This window comes from Falco rusticolus, chromosome 9, assembly GCF_015220075.1.
Source record: "Falco rusticolus isolate bFalRus1 chromosome 9, bFalRus1.pri, whole genome shotgun sequence".
NCBI classification, from domain to species: domain Eukaryota; kingdom Metazoa; phylum Chordata; class Aves; order Falconiformes; family Falconidae; genus Falco; species Falco rusticolus.
The window spans coordinates 12,535,751-12,558,709 of NC_051195.1; positions in this window are offsets into that span (position 1 = coordinate 12,535,751).

Here is a 22,959-nt window from a genome sequence, read left to right on the forward strand (position 1 = left end):
CATGCTTTAGCACTTTTTCTCACTGTTTCTTGCAATCGGTGATGGTTTTCTTTCTGCTCCATCTAGTCCCACATGTTTACCATATGAACTCTAATCCTTAGAATAGAACAGGGAATTGGTTTGCTGGAACATGTGACATATAAAGGCCAAATCCTGAGCTCAATTTGTGCAGCTGAATGGGGCTCATCAGTTGCAGACAGCTGTAACTAACTTGACCCTGCATCAAGTTGATATATTGTGGTCTAGAGGTGGCGAGGCTAAGCAGACATTGGGCAAGGAAGGATGTGTGGTGATATTAGCAAAGTCTAGGTAACAAAGAGCCCTGCGCTGACTTGAAAATTGGAACAGAGCTGCAGAGGAAGAAGAAGTTTGTGTAGGTGAGCTTCTCAACCACTGCCTGGATGGAATTCCAGCTACCTGCTTCCACTTAGGGGAACTGGAAGTGCTCCTCTTACCCAGTTAGTAGATGCCATCCCTTCTATGCCTGTTGGCACTCTGTTCAGGCATATTGGCTGTTATCTCCTTCCTCCCCATTCCTTTCTGTCCTCTTCTACCCCCGTTTCTCATGTTTTGTGCTTGTTCTCATTTGCGCTTTCAGTTGTTTTTTGGCGCTATTTCTTTCTTCCCCATTAGCCATGTTCCTCTTTGGAGATGTTCAGTGTAAATCTACAGGGCTAAGTCAAATATGGGTTTGGCACTTACCTGAGGCTTGGAGCAAAGCAGCTGTCTGGGCTGCAAGCCCTGCTCTGAGTCTGCAGTGCTGTGCATGGTTTTGGTGAGAGATGCTGTTAGAAGACGAGTGGGCAGAAGAAATCAGCTGCTGCTTTTAATTACAGTTGTGGGTGCACAGCCTGGACGTCCAGAGTGAAGTTGCTTTCTTCTTTTTACCCCACTTGAATGATATGAGAATAATCTCTTGCAAACCTGTCCCAAAGCTTGAGGGGCCTTCTCAACCTCAAACAAATCTTATCTTGCAGACAGGAGACCTAGAAAAAGTTGGGGTCATTGTCCTCTTTTCCCTCCTCTGTGACTCAAGGAGGAACACATGTAGTTGTGGCAGTGGGGAATGGCTGCTTGGCTCAATGAGTTTCCAGCCCTCCTCTCTGCACCTCTGTACTGGCTTTGAAAGGACAGAGCTTCAGGAATATGCACATCGCTTTATATGCTGAGTCAGCAGGGAGATGTTGCCATGTAGAGGAGGCAAGGTGACCAGAGGCTGCGTCGCTGTCACTGGGTAAGAGGAAGGATAGGGCAGCCATATATCTGTCACATGGCTACCGTTGAATTAGAGGGAATTCTCTTCCTCAGGATGTGGCAAAATGTGAGGTTGGTGAAGGGCCAAGAGAAAAAGTTTATGCATGCTGAAAAATGCAGGCTCTCAGCATTAAGTTCATGGCTTTTCATAGACTGGTGGTGTCCTCAGTCTTGCCCAGAAAGCTACATGACTGCCCACGGGTGGAATTAAGTACCTTTTCCAGGTTTCCCACACAGTACATCGAGGGGGCAGGAAAGATGCAGAAGATAACAAGGTGAAAGTCCACATGGGAATCAGACTACCAGTCCCAAAGAAAGTCAAAGAGTCATTGTAAGCCACTAAACGGGCAAGTCTCTCTTCAGAGCCAAAGAGCAGCATGGTTCAACATCACCCTCTGAGTTTCTAGAAAAGGCAGTGAGAAAATACAGCAGTAGGTGAGAAAGCTGAGTCTGTGGTGTCAGGGTGCAGGAGGCTGCAGTCAGAGTGAGACAGGAGGCAGAAACAGAGCTGGCAGGGACAGGAGCAGATTGTGCAGGCAACGGGGGTTGAAAGCTAATCTTCAGCAAGTCAGCAACATGTTGGAACATCACCAACTTTGGCAGGGGCTGGTGCCCCGCTCCTCAAGAGAAAGATAAATAAAATATATACAGGCTATCCTTGCATTATCATGAGGGAACCCCGACACAGAGGTGTTGTCTGTAGAGAAATGAAGCTGGGTTAATTAACATCGATAATATGCAGCTGTGGGCTGCCTTCAAGGGTGGCGAATTGGCCGATATAGATAAGGTGCAGGTGTGGCTGGTTAAGTTAAGTGGCTGGGCAGCCAATGAAGAGAGAAGGAAGAAGTAAAAGGAGAGCGTGTTCTGGATGAGGTGAGAAGAGGAGAAGGCAGTAGAGGTACTGTATGAAGAGTATGCTGGTATGAGATGGTAAAAGACCTTGTTGCAGCTTGATAGTTTGGAGAATGCTGTGGCAGTTGTCTTTGGGTTTGTTTTTTTTTGTTATTTGCTGCTCCAGGTTGAGGGTCTGATGCTCTCAGATTTAACTGTTAATTGACAGCGCTTTCTCAAGTCTCTTTCTGATTCCAGAAAGACTGAGAAAGTGATCTGTTGTATGTGGGGAAAAATACATGGTTCCTCAGCCTGCTTTGGGTAGACATCAGTATTCAGCATTTTGGGAGGGACAAAATGTCATGTGTTTGTATTCCCAGGGAACTTCAAGACACAGCTTCTACAGCTCATTATATTTTTCACATTATCACAAATTAAGGTATTTTTCAATGACTGATGCTTGGCCCTTTGATCAGCTAATCTTATGAAGGAAACAGAATTAATTTAAATCTCTGAATAAGTAAAATAAGCTATATTTCATTTCTTTCTGTTGCACTAATAGTTTTTGCAATGACTTTGGGAGTCCAAACCTTCATTTTTAACCCTACAGAATGAAAAGCCCTTAAACCACTACAAGAGGGTAGAAGCAAGGATGTGTGGATTTTAAAAAAAAACAAACCACCAACCAAAAATACAAAAACAAACCTCAGAGGATAAACTACACAGTGAATTATGATTCATGCTGCAACACAGATTGGAGCTTGTCTCGCAGAAGGAATCATCAGGAAGCAACAAGCAGTTAAGGATGAACCCAGAGCATGTCTGCAATTTTAATGACAGGATCCAATCCTTGATAGGCGTGTTCATTTGTTACAACGAGCCTGATGAGTTCATTTTGGATGCTGCCGCTTGAGGAGCATTGTTCTCTTCCTCTTTGGCTCTAGCATAAACGTGTAAAACAGTGATCCTGGGTGAGGCTTAATAATTCAGGCAACGTGTATCCTGTTTGGGGTAACGTTAATGGAGCATTTTGGCACAAACAGGCACGTTAACAGATTGTAAAGCCACACAGAACTCCAAGGAAAAGAAGCTGTTCCCTCAGATGGCTCTCCATCCGTTGATGTAAGCCAGACAGCTCTTCTCTCTTGCATTTCAACCCCAGATCTGTCTGGGTTTTTTGGCCTACATCCTACATGCAGGCAAGGTGGCAGTATGCTGCCGAGCAAGAGGACTGTTCCAGAATCAGATCCAGCTGCCCTTTCATTTTAAAGACTTCATTATCAATTCACAGCTGTACAGTTTAACCGGAGAAAGAGAAGGCAAGTCTAGCCTCTTTTCTCCTGGTTCTGTCTAGTTGCCTTGTTCACATTACTCCTGTACCCCCATCTGCTGAGACCAAGAGCAAGTAACAGTCCAAAATATGGAAATTTCAACATACCTCTAATCCCGTGAGTAATCTTGCAGAACCCTGTCACCCTTGCTGTGACCATGCTGGTCACACAGTTTGAAGTTCCCACAGTACGTAAGCTGATTTGCTGCAGGAGGTGTGAGCATCCCAGCACTGTGTTCTTGCACAGATCGGGTCTTCCTGAGAAGAGGTCATGTCTTTACTCATTGTCTCTGTTGTAAATCCTGGGCAGGTTGACTGGCATTAATGATCTAGGAGAGAAAGTTGTCCACATACCTTTTCATTAACAGAGGAGTTCCTGCTCTTTATAAAAATGTATTTCATTGGCTTTGGAAATTCTGCAGTTTGAGGCAAATGTTCTTCTTGAGAATGACAGTTTTGCTAGTGGTGCTGTTTATTTTTATAATGCTTTATGTCCTTGAGGGTTCATAGGTTGGGATAAACTAGGCAAAGTAGAAAGTCAAAAAAGCATATAATGTTTAACAACTGTCAGGCATTCAGCTGACATATAGTGAAAAGGGAATGTGGGGTTATTGTTACTCTTTTAAAAATTGGAGGTTTACAAATTGAAATACCCTAATGGCATGAAAACTAGCTTCAGTGGTTTGGCTTATTGGTTTTTGTGGGGTTCTTTGTGATTCTTTCCTCCCTGTCTCAAATACTCTAGGGACACTTAGGCTTTTTAATGATGATGGGCAGCTAAAAATTGAGAAAGTACTTACCCTTTCCATGCCTTTAGGACTTGCTACAAAACACAAAGCCCACATCGATCATCCCACATAAGCTAAGGCCACAGAAGCCCCCCTTCCATGGGAAAGGTGGGAGGGGAACTGTCAGGTGTGTGGCTAGGGCACTGCCCCTGCCGTGGCAGATGGGTGAGATGTCCCCTGTGGGACAGGAGAGAACATGGTGCTCAGTGATTTATGTATTTTTTTCCTCTGGTTCCTATCACTGCAAGCATTGCACTGCACCGGGACAGTGTGCACCACAGTAGAGGGAGCAAGAGGCTAAAACCCTCTTCATCCCTCCAGTAGGAGTTTGATTGCTGATTGACAGACAAAACTTCCATAACTCTCCGTGAAGACATAGCATTAAGGGAGGCCTGACTTAGTAATCTTTACCTTTCTTTTACAAGCAACCTTCTGTTATATTGGCCAGAATAACGAAACAGCAAAGGCCAGGAGCTGTGCTAGTGAATGACGGCAGAGACCCCAGCTGAAGTGATGTCTCTTCCTGGCAGACAACCACCTGTGTGGCTTGTCCAAAGCCTAGACAGGGTTAAAGAGCTGCTAATGGCATCCAAAAAAATCAGCCACTTGAGCTAGCCTGCAGGGAAATGCCACTGATACTGAGAAAGGAATATCCTCAGCACCACTCCCATTGGGACTCAGGGCTCCCACACAGCTGCTGCCCCGGAGCTCCTTCCTGGATGTGCCTGTCTTCCTTCCAGCCTCATTGTCCCTTCAGAATGGTGGGATGAGGAGACTCCACAGCAGGTCAAGGTGAGATTGCCTCCACTCACCCAGCTGGGGAGCACCAACGTGTTTTGTACTGGGGATGTGTCTACATCTCCCACTGTGCCTGTGGCCAAGGTCTCTGAGACCCTGAACACCCTCTTCACTACATGGTTTTCAAAGAACTGTAACATCAAGCGAGGACCTCAGTAATTTTCCTGCTGTATTTGTCTTGCCTGTGAATTGGGGTCAGCGTTTGCTGGGTACTTTCTCAGAGGTGTACAGTAGTCACGTAGCTACCGCAGTGGACGAGACCGATTCTGCCAGAATGCTCAGCGCTGTGGGGGACCATTCTGTGGTTCACAGGCTTATTCCCATTCCTTGGCCATGAGAGGCCCTCATGTACGTATAAATATGCTTTGGGACCCTCTCTGCATGCCCTGTTGACCAAAGCTGTTAGCTGTTACTGTGACAGATATGATAGCAAAAAAGAATACGAATGAACAACAGTGGAGAAGTAGCATTATTTCAGAAAAAAAGTCATATTGTGGGATTTGCCAACAAGGAGTGCTTTCTCCAGACAGAAAATTCCAGTAACAGGGAGAACTTGGTTTTACTGGGTGATTTTTTTTTTTTTTCCTTTCTCTCTTTGTGTCAGAGCTCATTTGTTTCCTACTGATTAAAAGAAAAAGCTTTGAAACCAGCAGAAATGATTTACAGTTTAGTTCTTTAAAATAGGAAAATCAATCAAAATATTTTAAAAATAGAAGATCATAACTGGAGCCTCTCATCAAGATTTAGGACTAACTGCAGGCTTGATTGAGGACGCTAAAATTAGCTTTTATTTTATTTTTCATGTAGGCATGTGGAAAGCACAACATGGCAATTATCAAGCTGAATTGTCGCTGAAAAATTACTTAACTGGATCTATGTGGTAGATTAAAACAGAGTGTCTTTTCCTGCTGTAAATCTCTTCAGCAAATGATCACTATGTCAGGGCTTGTAGCTTCTTGTTTGATGTTATGTTTCCACTTCAGATATTTTGCAAGGCATAAGCCATGTATGTACTTCTACTTCAGTAGGAATACTCCGATTTACATCAGATGATAAATTGGTTCTACTCTTATTCTTCGTTAGCCCATTTATGTTTCTCTACCGATTGAAAGCCTGCTGAAAACTGGTATCAGCAAGCAGTAGTCTTAATGCTGTCCTGAACTGCTGCTTCTTATTGTCTTCCTTGAAATCTTTATTGCTTGTGAGCAAGGGGTGAAGCCAGCTGTGTCATGGAACTTAAATGTGTTTCCCTGCCTTAAGTTTGTCCGTGCTTCCTTCTGTGGATCCCAAACATTTCCTGGTTAGAAAACCACCAAAGAGTCTCTCTGTGGGCAGTATGTTTTGCACCCCATTACTATCCAAGAACATCCCAGTTTAGTTAATGATATAAAGGACAAACAAACTGTGATTGTAAGAAAATAGACCCAATCATGTGGTTTGCTTTTGAATCTAAAACATTCAGCATTGCTCCCAAATTGCAATAATGATAGAAGTTTGTGCATTGTGATAAATAAGAACAAGTGATTTCTAAGGTAAGTTTTTGTGCAGAACACCCCATAAGCCACCAGAAGGGTACTCAACAGACTGGGTCTCTATTCCAGTTACTCATAATGCTGAGCTGTAATGAAGTCACTTAGCTCTCAGCTGCTCTATTACAAAACTGGAAATGCGTTAATAGATCATTTAAATGCAGCATTGGGCATCTATCCCAAATGTAGTCGGTCCCCATCCTTTCTTCCTGCAAAATGGTGGTACTTATTTATTCAGATTACCTTATTCTGTACCGGGCAACGGTGGTGTTATGAGAAGAAAGCAAAAATTAATTGCTTTAAATAAAATTAGAAGAGTGTTTCACAATATTGTGAATTGATAGTAAGACCCAAATTGGTGCTTTCATTTTGCTGGCCTTAAATGAATAGTAAATTTTACAGAGAGAGATATATATGTACACACACATAAACAGAATGAGTTAAACATTTCTTCAAATGAAATAATTGCCAAATTTACCTAAAATTTCTGTTACCTCTAAAGCAAGAAAGGCTTTAAAATAGAAAAAGAATCAAACCTCTCATTTTGGACCCATCAAACCAAATGTCTTTGTTTCTGGAAGAAACTCTCTTGAGAAAAAAACCACTTCAAAACGATCTGATCAAACATCAGCAAAGCTTTTCAGTCAATCCAAATACCTAGCCATGTATTTTTCTTCATAGAAAAAAAAAAAAAAATCTGAAAACGTTTTCCCAGCTCACATAGTTGAAGCAGCCAGAACTTTGTTATCCTCCTATGACCTCCAAGTCCTAGATGGCTCAGTCTTCATTTAGGTCTCTGCTGCTTCTAAATAGAAACTACCAAACCTAGGCTGTTTCCTGAACCATAAAGTGCATTAGCCATCAAAGGGAATGGAAACTTTCCTCCATTTACTGAAGAATTAATAAGCCAAGTGCAACACTTACAATTTAAGAGGCAGGAGTGTGGCCCTGGTTGCCTGCAAACAGGAGGATGCCTTAGGAAAGCCACACCAGGCTTGCTCAGGAAAGCGGCCTCTTACACAGTCTGACACCTATCTTGTCCCTTTTAAAAACACTACTTTTCTCATCGCTTTTTATCAATACTTTAATGAGCTCTGAAATTCATTTAGCCTTTACCATATATTTCAATGCAAGGATATATCATCTAGTACCCGTGAATTAGAGATGCACCTGAATAAGGGTCCCATATCCAAACTTTGAAGAAATGAGCCAGTATTCAAATTTCATAACTGCTCTTTTTCTTGTACTGCTGATCTTGTACTGAACACTCGGGAGTGTTCAAACCTGGGTCAACTTACATAACTAGAGCAAGCAGATTTTGCCAGAAGCCATATATGAAGTTGGGCTCAGTTTAAAACCTGTCTTTCATCTTAAACAAGCTGATTTAAAGCAATGTGCATAAAATAACTTATGTTACATGTCTGCAGGAAAAAAAAAAAAATCAAATCTTGACCTGTTGTGGAAAACCCAAAAATCATCATTAATATTGCCATTAATTTTTGAGCATGCTTTCCATGCAACTTCAGCTGCAAAACCATGTAAATAATATCCCCTGTAGTAAAAAGATATTAGGAATTCAGGTATATACAAAATATCTAATGAGTGTGACATTATAATTAAACCAAAGCTGTGAGGGGCTAAGTTAGTAGATGGCTCATAAGGTTTTATAAACACTCCAGTTAGCCTGGAACTGTGATCCTGGACTGGTCCAGCACCAGCTCCATCCGGACCAATTACCAGCTCCAGAGGTAAATGCCAAGCTGATCTATGCTGTTCTGCCAACTTCCACCTGTGCCAATTTGTAGGCATGCTGAGCTCTGGGGACACAAATCTTCACCCCCAGAGTCAAAGGAGAAATCATGTAATTTCTTTGAAATGACACTCTGGGGTGGTCTGAGTGACTCAACTGTCAGCTGAGCTCGGAGCGAGACTCAGTACCCACTGAAGTAGGGGGGTCAGCTTTGCAACAGAGCCCCACCTCTGGGCTGAGGGCCGTGTGAGAAGGAAATGCAGATATCCCAGAACCACAGGCCTTTGAATGTTATGACTAATTTGAAGAAAGCATCCAGAATTTGACCCAATGCTTGGGTAAGAAATCCAAAATCAAACAGTTTGTCTAAAATGTGTCTGCCTTCAACCAATATTTGTGCACACCGCAAATGAGAGTGGAAAATGCCTTGCCTTTCGAGTTGTTTTTTTTTGCAGAATACCCAATGTTCCCAGCTTCTGAGTAGCAGAAGTGAGTAGACACAGTAAGAACAGATTTTGTCAGAGTCACCAGGCATAGAAGGAGTTACTTTGTTCAAAAATGAGTAAAATAACAATGACTGCTTTAGAGGGCAGAAGAGGATAGATTGAAGATACCAGCCTTATGCCTTACACACTCCCTATTTGATTGCTTGAACCTTTCATTACCACAGTCCCCCCTGCGTTAAGGTGGAGATAACGCATTTTTCCTAGCACTATTGTGACAGCTAGTGCTTTACCAATTGCTTTGATGTCTCTGAAGGAAAAAATACTCTATCTGCCTAAATTTAGACTGACAGAACATTGTGAATCAGGTGCAGGTGGCTTTGACCAAATTCCTGTAGAGCCCTTTATTGCATGAGGTATGGTTGTCCTATCAAATACAGCTTTCCTTTTTTATAGCCTCCCAAAGCACCATGATGTCCCCCAAGATGTGACACTTTTACTAAGAATTGTTTGTCCTTGCATAACTCCTGTGTGTGCTGAGAAATAGGAATATTTCATGAGAGTCTTTGTGCCTGGTAATTTTATCAGTTCTTATCAGGCTGCAGAGAAAGAAATGGCAGTAAATTGGATGTCTTACCTTGAAAAGCTTTCAAAAAGAAAACGTGACACAGTGAATAGATGCCTGGAGGGTAAGGGTTTTTTTTTTTTCCTTCTTGGGTTACAGGAACACAGACAGGTCAATATGACAGAGAGCTATGTTAGTATTCATGAGCCAACTTTCCCTTTGCCTTGAGAGCTTGCTGTAGTGGCTTGAGAAACATGCTCTGCTGTGGTGGCTAAATGGCAGATTGTGTCCAGCGTCAGAGGATGTGGGAATGGTGACAGGTCCTGAATACCAATCAAGCAGGAGCTGATGATTTCTGCAATTTACTAGTGGCAGTGAAGTGCCTGAGACAGCAAAACTTTCCCTTTTACTTCTTTTGTGTGTGTTTATGACAGTGTGTAGAGAATGCTGCGTGGCAGCTCAGGCAAGTAAATAATTTCTTCATGGCATCAGGTCACGTGGCACCAGGCCTTGTGGCAAACATAGGAACCCCTCTAATTACAGCAAAAATACCCTGGAACCTTAAAATGGTTCTTGCCAAATAAATTAAACTTTGTGTTATCAACCCAAAAAAGGAAGGGGAGGCGGGGTAAGGGAGAATCCCTTGAGTATAGCCAGTTCTCAAAAATGGTTTATTTGTGTAAAATCTGCATGTTAAAATAGGGCAAACATCCAGCTGTGGTTAGATTAAATCTTCTTCCTTATTTGAAAAAAAAAAATAAAATACTAGGTTAAACACCTTCAATTCATTATTTTTCCTAGCTCTTTTCAGTACTGTGGGCCAATGCTCCAGCTGGCATAAATCAACATCATTAGGCATATGAGTATTAGAGCAGCTGAGGCCCAAGAGCTTGGTAAGGATGGGTTGATTTACGTTTAGCCTTACATTTAGCCTCACATTCACGGTTGCTTTTCCCAGTTGCTGCAGGGTTGTTTTTGCGGTGTCTGCAAGTGAGATATCTTCCTCAACACCAAAGCAATAGGCATGTCACATCTAATATGAACAGACTGCTTACCATTTCTGTAGTTCCTTATATCTGAGGCACTCACAGCAAATTTTATGCTGCCAGAACTTGGCACATTATGGCTCACGTGCCATTGCTTATGCTTGCTGAGGCAGCATCCCCAGTCAATGCTGGCAGTGAGCAGCTACGAAGGCAGCATCGATCTGTCCATGCTCAGATCAACCTTCCAGCCTGCAGGACGGCAGGTCTTGCTGTTCTTAATTGACATATCAGGAAATAGAGGCCAAGAAGTGCCACCTGGGCTGCCTGATCCTGTTTGCAGCCTAACTGTGGATATATAGCCAACTTCATGAGCACGTTATCATGGCACATGCTTTGCAGGCAGATGATTAAAGCTTTTTTATTAATTATTACTATTGGGCTGTAGGAAGAGCAGTGTGAAGAGCCCTTGTCACTTCAAGCCTGGAGGTAGTTAATGAAAGTAGACTTTATAGGTGAAAAACACTCTGTCTGCCTCCAGCTACTCTGTGATGACTTTACCCGTGGTACAGCTGGGGCTGACACACAGAAAAATGCCACATCACCCCCCCGGGGCTGCCCAGCTCCCTGAGAAGAGAGGCTGGGTCCTCTGTGGGGGTACCCTGTATCACAGGGACACCTGCTGGAGCAAAACCTCAGTAACATCTGGAGCAAGTCAGCCAGCTGCTCTGGACCATGGTCATGTTTTGAAATGCAACTAAGCTCTCATTATTTTCTTTCCTTAGTTAATTGTACTGCTCTGTGTCTTTGCTAAATTTCCCAGGCATCAGCACATATAAACAGATGATTAAAAATTCTTTGATTTACATGGTAACACATGTGACTGACCTTGAGCCATACTATAGCACTTGTCAAAATGCGGCTTCTGTAAGAGACTCTCTTGCTTCTGCTTTTCCTGTGAAGAATCCTGGCTTAGTCCTTAGGGAAGCCTGGGGCTGCACTCTCCCCTCTTGAGCAGAATGTCGTCTGAAGCTGACACTACTGCAAAGCTTTGAGGAAAGGGGCTGTGTATTTTCCTCTGTCCCATAAGCAGAGCAGCATATTACTGCTTGCATACTGTTATGTCAGGGGATGGTCAGACGAAACTGGTTTAAAGGCAACAACCCATCCCCTTCCCTGGTCCCCAGGGGCAACAAGCCCCCTTAGAAGCAAATGGAAGGGACAGACCTGGTTCCTCAGGATCAACTCTGACAGCAAGCACGGTGCCTGTCATGCAGAGCAGGGCACACTCCTTCGTGCGGTGGGCAGTTCTATCCTTGTGCTGTGGAGCTGTAGAAGTAATAGTTGTTAGCACTGGCTTTAAAAGATTTACTGCTTAAGATTTAGGAATTGTACGTCAATCGCTTTAAGTCACGTATCTTATAAGAAAATTTAATTCCGAATTCTGAAGTATTGTGGTAGTACCCTCAGGAGCAGTATCAATTGGGATTGCTAAGGACATCAAGTACATTTTTTTTGTTGTTGTGGTATTTTTTTTTAATCTTATCCACTAAGCAAACACCTTTAAATCACTCTCCTGCAGCTGTGGTAGTGTATTGGTAATTGTGCAGCCGAGGATACTAAGTCATCATCTCTCCAGGCCTCTAGTGAGTGGTAGGGCAAGCAAGCAAAGCCATCATGTTTCTAGTTCCTTCCATACAGGTCAGTTTGCTGATCATCACACAATTCACAGCCCCACCTACCTGAGTCATTTCGTTGATTGGAGAGTGCTGATCTGTAAGGTATTTGAATTTAAGGTCCCAAACATTACTTCTGCATTTTTCTGCAGTACCATTCTGTAACACTATGTAAGTATTCAAATATGCAGTTTATCTATGTATGCAAATACAGTGGTGTCTGCTTTTGAGACATCGGTAGATAATGTACCGCTCCCATATCCTAGGGCATTTGTAGTCACAACCATAAGTAACACAAGCGCTTTCTCTATGCTTTCAAAACTGGCTTTCAAGTTTTTTACAATAGAATAGGCTATTTCAGTTGGAAGGGACATACAGCAATTATCTAGTCCAACTCCCTGACCAATCTGGAGCTGACCAAGTGTTAAAGCAGGGGTCCTCAAACTTTTTAACCAGGGGGCCGGTGCGCGGATGCAGTGGCAGGCAGCCATCTGCGGCTGCTTGGTTTCCCCCCCCAACCCCCAGCGGGGGGGTCTGTAAATACCAGGGGCCGGATTGAGGACCCTGGGGGGCCGTATCTGGCCCGCGGGCCGTAGTTTGAGGACCCCAGTGTTAAAGCATTTTGTTAAGGGCATTGTCCAAATGCCTCTTAAACACTGACAGGCTTGGAGTATTGACCACCTCTCTAGGAAGCCTCTTCTGGTGTTTGACCACCTTCTTGGTGAAGAAATGCTTCCTAATATCCAGTCTAAACCTCCCCTGGCACAGCTTTGAGCCATTCTCACATGTCCTAACAGTGGATAACAGGGAGAAGAGATCAGCACCTCTCTCTCCACTTCAACTCCTGAGGAAGCTGTGGAGAGCAGTGTGGTCACCCCTCAGCCTCTTTTTTTCTCCAAACTAGACAAGCCCGAAGTCCTTAGCTGCTCCTTATGGGATATGCCTTCCAGCCCTGTCACAGGCTTTGTTGCCCTCCTCTGGACGCATTCAAGGACCTTCACATTCTTCTTGAATTGTGGGGCCCAGAACTACACACAGTACTCAAGATGAAGCTGCACCAACACTGAATACAGCAGGATCATCTCCTCTTTTGGCTGGCTGGTTCTGCTGTGTTTGATGCACCCCAGGATGCGGGTTGCCCTCTTGGCTGCCAGGATGCACTACTGGCTCCTATTGAGCCTGCTGTTGGCCAGCACCCCCAGATCCCTTTCTGCAGGGCTGCTCTCCAGCCACTCCTCTCCCAGTTTGTCCTTGTGCCCAGCATTACTCTGTCCTAGGTGCAGAATCTGGGATTTTGACTTGCTAAATTTAATCCTATTTATTGCCCAATGCTTCAATCTATCTAGATCCTTCTGCAAGGCATCTTGAAACTACTAATGCAGCATCTTCAAAAACAAGCATGCGATTCTGCAAACTAGTTCTTGCAATGCCTCTGTCACAAAAGCGCAGTCAAGTTATGACATCTCATACCATGATGCAAGAGTTGGAAATGTGGGGCTTGTGGTGATGGGACTTCCTTGGGAAGAATGGGTTTGTCTAGGTCGGGTTTCAGTCTCAGTAGTTGATGTGCCCAGGAAAAGACAAAGAAATTTGCCATCTGCTGAAGGGGAATTTGGTAAGACACAGCCTCTGCTCAGTCATTCCAGTGTAACTGCAAGGCTGATAGCTGAGAACCATGGGCGTCTTTCTGCGTCCAGAAATGGGTGTAGATATATGCCTATTAATGCACCTATATAAATGGGGGGGGGGGGCGGAATCCAGCAGGTATGAACTGTTGTGAGGTCTTCATTCTCCTCCTGTAGTATTCTTCATCCATAGTGTCGATCAAGGGTAGAGAGGCCTTTTGTGCCATTGAGTTCTGCAAACACAGCTTCCCAGCACCCAGGTGATGACTATCAGTCACTGTAACTTAGATTAGCTCTCAAGTCCATGCAAAGACAAATCTCTCCAGTCTTCTTCGTTGTCACCACTATTGATGAACACCAGTCAGAAGTTTCGCTTTCTTTGATAATGTCATTCTGGATGTTTGTTTCAAGCTTTCATGATGCAGCACCTCTCAGTGAAAATGACAATTGATACACTTTTATTGTATAGGTGTTTTGTACAATGCTGAACTGCAATTCTGGAAATGTCTTGCACAATGCTTTCTCAGTACTCTCAGTATCAAAAGAGGTAAAACTGGAGCCTGTAATATACTAATATTTGGTGCTGAAGTAATATACCTCTTTATTATTTACGTATTCAGTTCAGGAAACTATCTGCCTTTAGCATTGCTGTTAAATACAGCAGTGTGTTCAGCAGCTGCAGAGCCCGAAGTCATATTTACAAGCAGGTAACCAAGCAGAATTGCTCAGTGCCGTAGCTAGCTCACTAGGCATAACCTCAGGTCTGCAACTGGCTGAATGCCAATGTTTTTGCAAATAAGCAGATTTGGGTAGTATAGAGACTGTAGGGCTCCTGACTGGCATCAGCTCAATGGCTTGTGGCTCTCCTGATACAGCCGCAACATTAACAGTGTATGTAGCTACGTGCGCAGTGAATCCAGGGCTATTTCTGTTGGCACTTGTAACAGGAACCTCTGGCACAAGTAATTTCACATACCTATTGCTTATTTGGAGCACTAGGACATGGTCCCACAAAATGTCCAATTTCATGGAATGTTTGTACTGGATTTCTCTTGCAGGATGTTCAGTACGATTTCCAATCCACTGCACGGAGATAGTGATAGCAAAGTTTTCCCTGTGTATTTGGAGTCTGCTGAGCATGTCTCTGCAGTATTGTAATTTTCCATAGGCTGTGCTTCACACCCCAATCTGGAACGGCTACGCAGCTTGAACAATGCCTGCTGTACCCTGACTTACCAATTTCGTTTCTGCCATTGCTGACTCAGTTGACTAGCAATGGCTCTAGCCTCTGTAGAGTCAAGTCTGATTCAAGTAGTAAACCCTCTCTAACATGAGGGTAATTGTTTTTCTCTGGAAGCTGATCTCAAATCATTTTGTCTGCCGTATTTCCAGATCCGCATGTGACAAACAGCTGTCATGAAACTACAGTGTAATGTATTGCTTGCTTCCCATAGTCCCTTTCCAAGCTGGCAAAATTTATGGTGTTGATCTACAGCAAATACTTCAAGTACACACAAAGATCATTATTCCAAGAGTACAATATATTTCTCATCAGCTTCGGAAAGTGTATATAACATGTATTTGCCTTAAGTTTGTGCTTTTCTCAGGAATGGCCTTGACATTAATTGTGAACATAGAGTATCCAGACATGTTTGGTCAAGCAATAGAAAGCTGAATAGTCTCATCCACATTTTGCAGCAGTGCAGTGGGTTTACTAGGGGCTGTAGCAAAGTACAAATGGGAAGTGGAGACTGAGAGTCTTACTCGGGTACAAAGGAGCAACAGAAGCAAAGGCTAGGCGAGCCTGTGGTCAGCAGTAATGTATGCAAATGCACATGGAGAAATTAGCCCATAAGGAAGGCAGGGTCACTGGTATTTTTCTTTACCTCAGAAGAACTGAGCAGAGAAAATACTATACTTCACCAGTCTGTTGGTGGGAAACTTTGCTTTAAGCACACAGGAGCTGAAAACCCATCAAAGTGACTCAAAGGTATTATTAAGAGGAGGGACAATGGCAAAGCATTCCTTTGAACTTTGTAGTTGGCTCATGGTGGCTTTGGGCAGAGAAAAAGCATGGCTGAAGGCAGCAGCAACTCAGTGTCACTCTTCTCCAAACTATAGGAAGTAAAATTAATTTCTGTGGGACGAGCTAGTTCTCAATTGCTGAGTGAGGTCAGCCCTGCCAAGATGGAGCCCCTGAGCCCTCCATCTGCAGAGAAGTGCTTGTACTGATGATTCTAAAAAAATGTCCAGATGAGCTTGTTGTTTTGCATTTTCAGGCTGGTGCCAAACCAACTGGGAAGCCATATTGTACAGATGAGGCAAGTCATCTTGTATATAAATTTGTCTGTAATTCATAGCCCGTGCCTTTATTTTCCAGCAAACTTTCTTTTAAAGGTCAGGCCAGAAATTTGGGAAGGTATTGTGTCTCTCAGAGGCACAAAATGCAGCCTCATCTCAGTTAATGAACCTGGTTGCTTACACAGAGTGTTAAACTGGATCCTATTGGAGAGGAAACGTTCAGCAGGAGAGAGCTTAAAAGTAATTAGTAACAGGGGAAGTCAAAAAGGTAGCTTTAGTACAAGTAGAAAGTAGTGCATATAATAATGATTAGCTGGAGAGGTAATACATAAATGGAGAAAAGAACAGTTAATTTATCAAGATAAACAATAAGATAGTTAAAATTAAGGGGAATAGAGGAAGAGATAATTAAAATCCAGTATTGTTAAATACAAACCCACACTTTGCGGTAACTAGATATTTATTTTTTAATAGAGCCCAACTGAGCAATTGAGGGAATGCAAGGTATTGGTAAAGAGCTCCTAAAAGAACAGTGAAGCATCAGTGTAAAGGTATCCTTTAGGACACATTTCCTCCACATATAAACTAAATTGTTTTGCTTCTATTTTACCATCAGCATAGAAAATTGCAGTATACCTGTATTTGTCTGCATCTGTGTAACCTTTAACAGGATGCAAATTGCAGATAAGAATGGTGTAAGTCAGGATTAAGGAATTCTTCCTGCATTCGGTCATACTGGTGTGAAACTCATACCAGTGTACAGTACGAATGATATATAAAAGTTCTATAAAATGCAGTATAGAAAAGCAACAAATGCTACTGTGCTACAAGAAGGCAAGCAAAGTAGCGGGGAAATAGAGGACATGAAAAATGAAACCAAGTCCTCTGTCCTAGCTCTGGTTTTCTTTTTTTTTTTTTCTTCCTGTTTATTAGCATTTTACTATTAAATAGAACTAGGTTACTAATAACATACTGTGTGGGTCAAAATTTTTGTGAGGTTGAAAGCCAGCAAATTTGGGCTTCCTTTATAGACATACACTTTCTACCCTGATTCTTAGCAAAAGTGCATTTGTGAGTATAAATATTGCTGGGACATGAGTTTGGAACCAACATGCGATCTCCAGGGGTGCGATATATATTCATAGTTACCTAGGGATCAGTATTATTTCTGTGATTTGTAGATGTCTGAGTATATTTTAAATGATTGTGTGTTTACAATTTTGTCATGGCTATGTATTGCATATAAGTTTTAAGGACTATTTTATTTCCAATGTGATTAGTAATGAGTCACAAACAATAAGGGCAACTAGGAAAAGAAATTAAGACTCTATTTTAGTTTTAGCTGCTAGGAAAAACCTGTGCTATATCACTGCTCATAACTTGCATCATGTGGGAAGAGATATTTCGAGGTGAGGAAGAATCTGTGATAATTCACTTTCCCTGACAAAGGGCCACATTTTCAGCAGATGTAGACTCGTCTATCTCCCTTAGCTTGAAGGCTGTTAAGCTATTATCTCCCTTGAAGGAAATACACTGTGATCAATGCAGTAGCAAGGCTGAAGGAAGAGCAAAGATGGCCATAGAGATGCATAGGTAGCAGAGAAGCGGCTCAACTAGAAATGCTTTGCTCACAGACCATGCTCTGAGTATGGGGTACTCTGCAGAGATAAGTGCTCATAGGGCTGGAAATTTCTCACTATGTGCAAACAGCTGCTGAAGTGCTGAGCGTGTGCTTGCAGCAAAGAGGAGGCACTGGCTCAGCTACCGCCCCATCACGGAGAAATGTGAGGTCAGAGAACTGCAGTGATGGCAGCAGAGGTGCTCGTGCTAATACAGAGCCAGCTGGTTGGCAACAGTAAGAACAGCAGTTGTTGCAGGGTGTTGCTTGTCTGGGCGAGGCTGTGTGCTGGGAAGAAAAAAGAGGGAGCTTACCAACGGAGAGGAGCTTTCACAGGGGACCAGGGGAAACAGAAAAAACATTTAGCTCACTGCAGCAATGGCAGAAACACAGCAATGCTGTAAGCAGAGAGGGCCTTCTTCTGGTCTCCTTTCCTTGTTTCTCTTACGTGGCTTCTTTTGAAGTCCTGCCTCCTTTAAGAAACCAACCTGTGTAATGGGTGCTGTCCCTCTTGGCCAGCTAAGTGTCTAGGAGGAGGAAGGAGGTACTGCTTTGCCATCTGGAACAGAATTCTTCAGCACCTTCTGCTTCTGTATCTAGAGAGGCAGATGTTGCTGCCTGCTACTGCTCACAAGGTGCCTGAAAGGGTCACGCTGTTGCACACCAGCATCATGCATCTGGCCTTCCTTCTTCAGAAGGCTGGAGGCAGCAGTTGTAATTACTTTAGGATCTTTTAAAATTTTATAATAATAATAAATAAAGGTGGGAGGAGAAGAAATCATCGAACAAATTATTTAAGTCATTATCTAAAGGAAAAAAGGTAGGGTTAATCTGAGTTTCTTATTTGTGCAGATGCACACGTTGGTTGTACAAGGAAGGAGACTGGTCTTGAATGTCTTTACTAGCACAGTTGTTTTCATCTTTTTAGAGGTTTGGTTAAACACTGATGTATTCAACGGTTCTCAGATCAAACAGGAGACTGAGGTACTTCACCAAAAGAAAGGATCAGAGCAATGTGCGTTGGATTTTATTCACATATTTGCAATCACCTTACTCTTCAGTCTACAATGAAGTAGTGCCATAGTGCAAACATGGCACACAGTGATGTGACAGGGCTGCTGGTTCCGTTTGTCAATTCATTTAATGACTGATGATTACTGTTATTGAATACAAGAATGGGGTTTCTGATCCTTTTCTTTTTTATCCAAATACGCCAATTTGACAGAGGTCAAATAGCATGAGTCAGAGAGCTCATTCCCTGTTTAGGTATTTGCCAATCTCAGGCACTTTGTGTGAGGTCTCAGCCAGAAGGAGATCTCCAGCAACAAAAATATGTTACCATTTCCAGGCATATCAACCCCTAGGACACTTGGGATGTTGACATTTTTCATTAGAGCCAGAAACATTTAAAGTTTCAACCTGGTTATTTACTATATTCCCACAAGGTTTTTATGCCAAAGCTATTTTGTGTCTTTAATTTAATTGACCTAAAGTTTTCAGTTGTTGTTATAGGAACTATTTTGCATGTATGCTGAGAGCATCTTTGATCTTACACTCTCAAAATGGGCTCAAAAACCACGGGAATTATCACCCCCATTTCATGGCCTAAGAAAGATGAGTGAAATCAGATGTTTTATTCAGGATTACTCTGCCAGCCCTGGCACAATGGAGAATGTAGTTTTATTTTCTGTCCTACTCTCCATGTTGTGTTGTGATGACAGGCAATGGGATTTCAAATATTCATTGTAGTCTCAGAGATGCCGTCCTTCTGTCTCTCTTGAGAATGTGTGGTTAGATTTCAGATTTTCCAAAAAAACCCCCATGGCTATTGCAATTACAAGAGAGGGAGCTGAGTGAGGAAGATGGGTGAAGAGGACCCATGAGCATCACAGGGAACCTCCAGCAAAGCAACCAACACCCATGCAAATACCTGATTTTCTATAGGGTGTTGTTGAAATTATCAAGCAATTTGAAAAGGGGAAAAATCACCCACAAATGAGACCAACAGTCAGGGGAGTGTCAGAGGTGCGTCTGCCATGGCAGTGTTCATGGCTAACTAGAGAAGGAGAGAGCCCAAGATGATTTGGAACAAAAAGAAAACTCCTTAGTGTCTACTTCATTGTTTGTTTAAGTGCCAGCAGCCATGCATCATTTGACTGCAACCACTTTGTAAAGGGAAAAGACATAAAAAACTTGTGTCCTTCCTAACAGTGTATCTACTCTCTTAGTATCTGGCAGCCTGCCCTAGCAATGCTTCCAAGGCAGAACTTTAACGGGAAGCTGAAAACTATCCAGAATTTGGTTTATGTACATTTCTAACATTTAGCATTCAATAAAGTATATCGGAGGGCATATGCTGCTATGATTTCTTTTAATGCTGTGGATCCCACTTGAAAAGAAGATAATTTTTCCCTGGGTGACAAATTCTTTCCAAACCCTGTTTCACTGCAGCAGGCATTGCCGTAATGGGACTGAAACTGATTAAGATCTATAGCAGGTGACAGCTTTGAGAAGGAATAGTGTTTTCATTATTTAAAAAATAATAATAGAGGGCTTTTCTGCTTCAGATGCTAATATGTGTCAGCAGCAAGGTAAAAGATGTCTTGGAAAGTGCTTCTTCCATAGATGAAATGTATTGTAAGAAAACATGTTTTCCCATGTTGCAAGAGTAAATAAAAGGCAGATACTGTAATATCATTTACATTTATATATCACCCTTCATTCTGAAAGAGGAACAGCTGATTACAGATTACCCTGGATAGGGAAATCACTTCACCCACCACAGAAATGCAGTGACCCCCCAGAGAGGGATATAGCAGGTGTTTAACAGCACATAGCACAACAGTGTGAACAAAAATATCACTGCCAGATAAAACATACTAAGAAATTACATGCAGGCAAGGATATTCTGTGCAGGCTAAAACTAAGCCTGGAGTTTGAATTAAAGAAAAATTGGATCCAGATTGTGCTCACCTTTTTCAGCCTATGACTAAACATGCTTATGGTTAAATGCAGAACTTGTATCATTGAATTTTATATTTTTTTTTTTCACTTGTGCACTTCTTTGTGTGCACCTCACAAAGGAGAAGCAGCCAGGCTCTAAAGATGAAAGCGCAACTGAACCAGGTCCTAAAAGTGGAGCAGTGGAGTTCAAGAACTGATCAGGGTCAATGCCACTGGAAAGGTTATCCACCCACTACTCTAACATGTATTTCTTTTCACTTCTTCCCTCTTTCATGTCCCATCACATCTCCCTCTTAAATGGATTTTTACTCCATTTCATGCAGAGATGGCAGAGATTCTTTTCCTACTGTTGAGTCACCTACGTGAGATGTCTGTGTATCCTCCTCAGGTAGGATACTCAAAGCCAGGTAAGCCATCATGAAAAGAGCTGGTCCCTGGTCAACAAAGGCTCCACAGTAGATGTTTTGAACATCCATTGTGCTGAGTTGCTTAGGTCAAAATGTTGCAGGCCATGTTTGCTGTTGCTCAGGCCATCAATATGTAGTTTTGCTGCTTCTTCAGAAGGGATAAGATAAGACACAAGGTATTTTAGGCAGGACATAGATTTCAGCTGGAAATAGCAGACATTTCTTACGATAAAGATGTCTTAGAAATACTTATGTAGATGATATCCCTTGGTTTATTCCAAGCAATGACATAAAAATTCTGCGATTGTAAAATGCCTGGCTAATTGCAAAGAAAATGTTATGCTCACATGGTCTCTGGCTGCCTGAGACTAGCGAAGGCTGGTCTGTCAGGTCAGAGCTTCAGGTGAGCAGCAGGTTTTGGCTATACCCTTCTTGGTTCCCAGCACTGAGGACTGCAGGAACCTGACACAGTAACTTGCTCCTGCTTTTTATCCATAGAGGATATACTACTATTGTTCCGCATGCTGGAACACTAAAAAACAGATGAACATGCTACATCTCTGAGAAGCTCTGTTCTGAAAAGGACTGCACTGTAATGGCAATGATGTGCTACATTTGAAGTCTTTTTCTTCATCTGTAATCAATGTCCCTATCTCCTAAGTTAGTTGCCAGTTCCAGTAATGACAAACTAATTTGTGCTGATGCCCAAACTTCAGGGATCTTCAAGTGTGCACACACCAAAATTCTTAGCAAAAACCCATGTTGTAAATTACTTTTTAAAAGTCATATAGGGAATCAATGGTGCAATCAGGAACAGACAGAAACCCTGACTCATTTGTTACTATCCTGGAGTGCTCTTAGCTGATGGAGACCTGCAACCTCAATAACCCATTTCCTATCCTAACTGTCGTACGATTCCTTCATGGAGCTGCATATTTAGTCTCCCTTAACTCCAGTTTAGTACACATGAAATGTAATCAAAGTCAATCTAATATCTATCAAGAAAGAATGAAATGAAAATTATAGCTCGGTACTCAATTTAGAATAATTTGTGACATTACCGATGTGCTTACTATCTTCCAATATCTGGTTCTTGCTCCAAGAAATGGACAGCTTTGTTTGTTATTTTCCATTTTAGCTCTAGTAGGAATAAATACATCACCTGGAGGGAAGGAGTTTTCAAATAGTTCAATAATTTTTTTTATTTTTTTTTTTACATCTAGATCTGGAAAGGTAGAATCCATGCAGCAAATAGTAGAAGTATTAAAGCTTCCTCCCAAAGTTCTTACCTTTCTTTAACTGTAGTTGGATGTTTCCTTGCTTTGGCATAACTATGACAAATGATCCATAAAATGCTTGCTCATTCACCTTACTGACATCACTACCTGCACTGAAAATTACCTCTGGAGAGGGAGAGAGAAGGAGGGGAAGGAGTCACAGCCCTCTTCAGCAGTAAACACAGCATTGGTTGTGGTGTGGCTGTCATCAAAAGCTACTGATCTGGAGCTAGTAAAAGGGCAAAATTCCTTCCCCCCCTTCCTTCCCAGGAATTCCAGTCCCAATCATAATGATTAAGTATCCACTCTAAAAAGGAAAGCTTTTAGTTTCTTTCATGAAAAACTGTACCAAAATGTGGTTGGCAGCTTAACGTCTTCCCCAGCGGTAATGTCTGGGAAATATTTCTGTGCTTTCCATGATGAACTGATGTAATGCAACTCATGTCATGCAGTAACTCCAACCTGTATTAGGGGTGGCAGGTAAACTGCTTTCATTTTGGGAAGGTTACCTGGTATTTTCAGTTCAGTTTATGGTCAGGAGTTTCCATGGCTATTATATTAATGTCCTTACTTTTAATTCTTCCCATATAGAACTATAGAAATTCTGTTATGTCGTATTTCTCATCTGGTTATATAAGTGGGTTTTGTTTTCATTTGTTTTCTCAACACTGCACCTCACAGACTAATGAGAATTTTCACCCCACCAACACCAAGGAGGCCATTTTGGATTTAATTCAAACTCTGAAATCTGAGTTTGTGGGAACAACAGAGATGACTGTAGTAGTCTGAATGCATGCTTGAGTCTCTTCAGGTCCAATAA